The sequence below is a fragment of the Geotrypetes seraphini genome, chromosome 9 (genome assembly GCF_902459505.1).
Source record: "Geotrypetes seraphini chromosome 9, aGeoSer1.1, whole genome shotgun sequence".
In the NCBI taxonomy this organism is placed as follows: Eukaryota; Metazoa; Chordata; class Amphibia; order Gymnophiona; family Dermophiidae; genus Geotrypetes; species Geotrypetes seraphini.
In genome coordinates, this window is record NC_047092.1 from 86,222,427 (window position 1) to 86,230,218 (window position 7,792).

The window sequence follows — 7,792 nt, forward strand, 5'->3', positions numbered from 1 at the left end:
ACCCCCGAGTGCCCCCGTTGTGCCACCCCACTCCCAGACTCGGCAGCACCCACACCAGACAAAACATCCATCAAAGCCCCAAGAGACTCACCAGAATGATCAATAGGAGCAGGAGCCACCACAGATGGACCAGGCTGAGAGGAAGCTGTCACCACAGATGTCTGTGTAACAGGGGTCCTGACACTAGGGGTCCTGACACCATGAGCCCCACCTCTGCGGGGCCCAACACCCCTCCGAACAGCTGCACAGGAACCATGCCTCGGTGTCCCAGCCACAGCATCACGGGGAACAGAACCCACCACGGTAGATTGACCCCTACGGGCCCCCCTAGCTGAAGAGCCCCTTGTTGCCGAAGAGCCCCTTATAGCAGAAGAACCCCCTTTAGCTGAAGAGCCCCTGCTAGCATTACGCGGCTTCCTAGGAGCCATAACAGAACAAAATAGAAAAACCTGCTCCCACTAATGTGCAAGAACTGTGCCCCAAACTAGCTCACCCCACCCAAATCACTCACACCACACACAGCTCAACCACACAGCAACCCAACCCCCACACCACGAACCCAACACCTCCCCCCCAACTGCCCCCAAGAATACACACCTAAAGAGCCTTAACAAAATGAAGAAGCAGGCAAGAACCACTGGCAGCAAAAAACTTACACACACCACAAAGGCAACCCACACAGCAGGAAACAGAAAGACTTCAGCTGTGCACTGACACCTCAGTTCACAGACACCCGGTGCTCCAGACAACAACAGAAGCAGAAGAAAAGGCTTATCCGACCAGCTCGGTGCTCACACTGTCAGCTCCCCTCCACTGGACTGAGCAGGAAAAGACGAGCGAGGCCGACCTAGCCAGGCCGGCAGGCCATGCCGGCTCACAAAGACACGCAGCACCCCTGTCAAACCAAGCAGGGAAAAGACGCTAATGCTGCGCGTCGTGTATAGCCTGCCCCCAAGGAAACTCGCGGTGCCCAGAACAGCTGGAAACGAGCAGGAAGACACAGAATGAGGACCTATCAAGTCCGGTGCCACACCAACGTGCGTCACCCCATCAACAACGCGAGAGTAGCAAAAAGGATACTCGGTAATGGAACCGCTAAAAACCCTGACAGGAACTACAGCTCAGTTCCAATGCTTGTCACAAATACCGGCACTACCCAAAGAAACAAAAGCAACGGTCCGTTCTCCATAAAACCACCGCACACCAGCCCAAAAACACTCCGAAGCAGCAACCACGTCAGGAAACCAGGAAGGAAAGGTAAAACTACTAGTAAATTGCTCAACAACACAAAACAAATTTAAACCTGAACAAATTTAACCCTGCCTACCCACCTCTTCCCACACTCCCACCCTTCCCAAACTGATTCAATCCACAAAATTCACCCTTAATCCCACACAATTCCTCCACCAATTACCCTTCACCCTTCCTCACAACCAATCCTCCTGTCCTAGCACCCCAACCACCAATCCCTGCCAACCTCTAGCTCCCACTACCAACCCTCACATTCCAACCCTTCCCTCCATCTCCAGCCCACTGTAACTATGGTATAAGAGTTCGCTCAGCCACTGTTATCAGCTTACAGCTAAACTGTAAGCTCCCGAATAAAGGGCTGCTGCTAAGGGCAGTCAGCCTCTAGAACAAGAGGATGACTGAATGAGACATCTAGGTTTTTCTTCCTTCCACTGAAGGCAATGGAAGTAAAACCCAGATTTCTCAATCCATGTTCCTGGTTCTGGAGCCGTATAATAACAACACCCCAAAGAAAGCAACCTACATGCACTTCTTTGGTAAACCAGGTATGTAAAAAGGAAGATATTTCCCTAAAAAACACAAAGATGCTCACGTATGCACAGGTATCAGTTAGATGGAACAGGATCTGCCAATACCGCAGCAGAGACTACACTTGGCTGTCCAGGACACCTGAAAATGGACAAGAGGAGAAGCATATTTACACATTGGAGATGTAAGCAGCCAGGTTTGCTCATGGGTGGGTAAAGAGTATATGAAACATGGCACATGACGCAAAGGTTCAAAAAAACTTATTAATTTTTATTTATTTCCATATCATCTATCAAAAAGTTATTGCGTCATTGGGAGATCTTTACAGATGCCAACTGCTGGCTTTTCTGGCAAAAATCTCAATCTTATAACCGTTATTCACCAATATATATCTTCAGTCCAGTTTAACATCATTGGCTGTCAGCCAATCCACTAACAGAGGCTGTCCTTAGCTTTGGACAAAGAAAATTCCTTTACATAGTTTTTCAAACTCAAAGACATAGTTTTTAAAGTCATATTTTTGTTTACATTAATTTCTGAATATGCATAAATATATTATAACATATCCAAAGAAAACTTTAAATCTAAACCTGCTTATCTGTTTCAGGAGAGCCTGCATTTGTTTTCAGGATCTGTTGAAAAGTGCTGAAAAGTTCATGTCCCTATCAGTACCATAGAAAGGAGGAGGGGCTATTCCCTCCACTCTGACTCCTTCTAAGACTGGCACAGTGTTTCTGACTCTAACTATTTCCAGATGTTGCCTCAGGATTTCTCCTTAGAGTTTCTTCAGGTTTAAAATATATAAAATATTGGAAATCATTCAGGGCCCCATTCACACACAACACGATATATTGCATTCATACTTAATACAAGAAGGCTTTCTCTGTTATGCCCCATTTTGGGATACGTAATCTAATATGCTCCTAACCAGCTCAAGCACATCTGGTATCAATTAGAACAACAAGGCTAAAAGAGGGAAAAACTGAACAAAGACAGACAGAGACAGAGAAAAGCAGAGAACCAAGATGGAGTAAAACCAAGAAGAAGATACTTACAGAATTTACTGTCAGAGATACCAGAAAATGAGTTTCCTTTTATAATGGTTACATGTGATGTGGTATCTCTTTACACGTCCATTCCTCAAAATGAAGCCATTATGATTGCAAAAGAAAATTTAGACATGAGACCAAGGCCACATAAAATTCCTACAGAATTTCTAATGGAAATACTCAACATTGCAATGAAAGAAAATTATTTCCAGTACAATGATGAGTATTTTATACAAAAAAGAGGAGTGGCAATGGGAGCCACCTTTGCACCCACAATTGCTAACTTATTCATGACTAAATTTGAATTAGAATGGATTAACAATTCACCGTTCATTCAGTATATTTACTTTTGGCGTAGATTCATAGACAACATTTTTACGTTGTGGAAGGGACCGGTCCATCTTTTAGAAAGTTTCTTTAAATGGCTCAACTCGTGTGATGATAATTTAAAATTTACTACACTATATTCAGCAAATAGAATTAATTTTCTAGACATAGAAATTATTCAAGAAGATAAGAAATTTATAACGGATGTGTTTATTAAAGAAACAGATAGGAATACATTTTTGATGTATGACAGTAACCATTCTAATAAATTAAAGAACAGTTTACCATACTCTCAATTTCTAAGATTAAAAAGAAATTGTACAAGAGATGAAGATTTTAAAAAACAGGGAAAGATTCTGGAGAGTAAATTATTGAGTAGAGGATACCCTAAAAAGGTTATTAGAAAAGCATTTAAGAGAGCAAAGTATTGTAATAGAGACTGGCTGCTGACTGAAAGGGAAAAGGATGGAGAAACAGAAGACACGATCACATGTGTTATTAGATACAATGGTTTAAGCAATCTATTAACCACTACCTTACATAAATATTGGGACATTATTACAATGCATCCAGCAATGAGGAATTTGAAATTAAGAATAGCATTTTCAAGAGAAAAAAACTTAAAGGAAATCCTGAGAACGGGAGAGAATTCTTCAACCCAAAGAGATTCGTTACCATCAGGTTTCTTTAAGTGCCTGTCATGCAATATTTGTGGCATATGCACCCAAATGAAGATCTTCAAAAATCCAAAAGATAATAAAGAATATGTGATAAATCATTTTTTAAACTGTAAATCAACATTTGTCATATATTTGATGATCTGCCCTTGTAACAAGATATATGTTGAGATGACCACGAGATCATTAAAGACTAGGATATCAGAACATAAATCCAATATAAAATGTTCGAGATTATCTGAACCTTTAGTAGAACATTGTTTAGAATTTCATCATAAATTTGAAGACTTCAAATGTGTAGCATTGGACCATGTGGCACAAAGTAAGAGAGGTGGCAATAGAAAAAATAGACTACTTCAGAAAGAAACCAAGTGGATTTTCTTGTTGAATACTCTGGAACCTAATGGGTTAAATTCAGACATTGACTGGAAACCATAAATTTAATTATTTATTTGTGGAGAAGAACTCATTCTGTGTTTTATTTTTGGCTGATCATCATTTTTGGGAAATTCCTCTTTGTTACCCTTTCCCTTTTTTCTTTTCTTTTTCTTTTTTCTTTTTGGTTGTTATAAATTTGGTATTGTGAATTAATGTATGATGTATTTGCTTATTTTAGCTTTGATGCATATATCATAAGTACAATGCTTTATTCATTGTTATTTTTTCAGTGTTCTATTTAGAATGTTATTGTTAGGCTTGGTAGTATTTATCAGCCTCCCCCCCCCCCCCCCCACTCTTTTCAGCGTCTCACTTTAACCTGGATTGATAAATATTTGTTTGAATTTTGAACACAATAGAGAGGAGAGGTTGTTTTCCTTGGGTGTTTTTTGCCTCACTTTTGAAATGTTATTGATGCCATTACGGTAGAACGTGTTTTGTTGACAAAATGAAGTTTAAAATACTATTGAATGAGTGCATGCGCTGCTGCATTCGATTAGGTTTGGCTGAGAAAAACAGCCTTAAAGGAAGGTTAGGAACGTGTAATGAGACGTAAGCACGTCGGGCACCGGAAGTGAGCTGTAACAGCATCGGTGCTTATAAGGGAAGTCAACTTTAAGTCAAAATACTCCCAGCAGATCTAGCAGTTAAGAAGTGAGGACGCTGAAGAAAGGTGGGTAATTTTGCTTAATGCAGATGGAGCATTTACTCTTTCTATAGATAGAACAGTATTGTTAAGAGATTTAAGCAAGATTTAGTACATTTTGATTAGTTTTTCACTTTTTAAATTAATGGGGTACTGAATGAGGTGAACGTTTGGCATGTAACAATGAATTGTGAAAGGTAATTAAAATAAGCTCATTTATTTTGAGAGTTTTTCTCTAAAGATATATGAAAGGTATAGTTCACATGAGAATTAGATTGGCACTATAAGTGGGTTTTAAAGTTTTATAATGTTTTAGTTTTAGTTTTAAAGTATATTAGCTGTATTTAGATGGTTGTAGTATTTTTAAAGGCACAGTATGTACTATGGATTTTTAGAAAGAGTTGATATGTATGTTTGATATTTAATATTTGATGAATTTCATTTAAGGGATGTAATTGCACTGATTTAGCACTTTGAGATTCTGTTAATTAAAATGAATTTTTTAGTAACTATGGGAAGATAAATTGGAAATGATTTAAGTAATTGAGGGATTAATGTGATTGCTTTAGATAATGAAGTAGATATAAATTATTGGGTCTAGATGAAGTAAGTTAATGATCTATCAATTTGAGATTTATAAATTTAATTAGCTTCAATAGTATGGTTGATTATAAGGAAGTAGTTCATTAGTATGTTAACATAAATTGTATTAAGTCAATTAACATTTTGTTAATTATAAGGAATTTTATAGCAATAATGAGAGGATAAATAGGAAATGATTTAATTGTGGGATCAATTGTGGGATCAATGTAACTGCTTTAGGTAATTAAGTAAACATAAATTAAATTGATTGGGTTTAGATGAAGCAAGTTAATGATTTATCAATTTGAGATATTTAAGTTTAATTAGCTTCATTAGTATAGTTGATTATAAGGAAGGAGTTCATTATTGTGTTAACATGAATTGACTTAAGTCAATCAGCATTTGATGAAGTAAATTAAAGAGTTAATATGATTAAGTCTTCAAGTTAAGATAAATTGAACTAAGTCACTTAGTTTTAAGGGAAGTAAGTTAATCAATAGATGAATTTGATGAGTTTTTAAAGATAGAATGTTTAAAATATATAATGAATTATTAAAATTTTTATTAGTTATATAAAAAATTTTCATTATATATAAATTATTTGAGAGTTCTTATTAAAATTTTCATTAGTTATATAAAAAGTTTTCATTAGTTATATATAAATTATTAAAGAGTTCTCTTTGTTGTGTTTTAGCTTAATGTGTATGAATTTATCTTTGAGACCTATAATCAAATTAGCTTCAATAATATGCTTGATTATAAGGAATGAGTTAATTATTGAGGAATTATAAGTTGAATTAGGTTGATTAGTATTTGATGAAGTAAATGAATAGGTAATTATGAGTAAGTCATCAAGTTAATATAAATTGAATTGTCAATTAGTATTTGATGAAATGGTTATCAATTAAAGTAGTCTATAATAGATGAACTTGATGACTTTTGGTGCATAATCAACTATACACAAAGTGTTTTAGAGAGATAACGATATATTAAAAAGTGTATTAATGAATGAACTCTGATTGCTTTTAGCATACTTAATTATTGTACTTTTATGTATATTTAATGTGTATGAATTATATTTATTTATATTCTCAGGAACATTAGTAATAATACTTCTCCATTTTAGGATTATTTATTTTGAATGAGAATATGTGTATTATGGATAGGGTTTGTTAGAATTTGAATAGCTGTTTAAGCAGTCTCATTAGAGTGAGATATAAATTAGAGTGGATTAATAGATTTATATACTTTGTTTTCTTAAAAATTCTTAAAATTTTAGATATGTTGTACATGAAATCTTTTTGTATTATGCAGAGCGCCCACTGTGAACCCTTGAAAAAGCCCAGTTTGGGCGAAACGGGTCCCGTCGGGGACATGCAAGTATCTCTGCTGTATGGAAGAAAAATAAATGAATGAATTATCCTATACATTTGGTTTGTCTTACTTCTGATATGATTTGAAGAGGACTGTTTACCTAAACCTTGAATGTACAATGTATTGGAGGTGGCTATTCTAAATTGATAGATTCAGCAATATATCTCTTTCTCTAATGGTGTGAGGTGGAGTTTTGGACTTGTCAAGGTTGATTTACCTCACCAGCATCTTCTTATACCCTTTGAGAAATCATTCAGGGCCCCATTCACACACAACACGATATATTGCATTCATACTTAATAGGCTTTCTCTGTTATACCCCATTTTGGGATACGTAATCTCCATTTTGGGATACATAATCTAATATGCTCCTAACCAGCTCAAGCACATCTGGTATCAATTAGAACCACAAGGCTAAAAGAGGGAAAAACTGAACAAAGACAGACAGAGACAGAGAAAAGCAGAGAACCAAGATGGAGTAAAACCAAGAAGAAGATACTTACAGAAAAACAGAAAACCAAAATGGAGTCAGTAATATCTCTATGTGTGTATTATATATATCTATACCTGATTTCCTCTATGATCTGGCTTAATAGCAACATACATAAAGAGAATATTGTTATGCTTTTCCTTAATATTAATCTGTAGTGTGTTTTTCTGGCCTTGGCTACATCCATATTCAGATTTTTATTCACCAACTTTCTGTACGCTTCTATTGGGCGTGGCCTTAACTAACATATATGCTTGTATCTAACTAGAATTACCCAGAACCATACGAAAAGCAGGCATTTTTGTAGAAAAAACTCCACAAAATACTGCACAAACACATCTTACACATTATCCATTCCATTAATATACCATAGCGCCCCCTAGAGTGCCACCTCAGATGTTCCTAGGGTATACCATATTTGTTACTTCAG

At 36.4% G+C, this 7,792-nt stretch overlaps 1 long non-coding RNA gene across 1 annotated transcript in view; it reads left to right on the forward strand.

The window, feature by feature from the left end:
• The window catches only part of LOC117367303, a 58,881-nt gene extending 51,960 nt beyond the window's left edge, over positions 1-6,921 (forward strand). The window contains exon 4 of the long non-coding RNA XR_004540729.1: positions 6,813-6,921. This is a non-coding gene — a long non-coding RNA (uncharacterized LOC117367303). The remainder of the gene's footprint in view (positions 1-6,812) is intronic.
• The last annotated feature ends 871 nt before the right edge of the window (positions 6,922-7,792 follow it).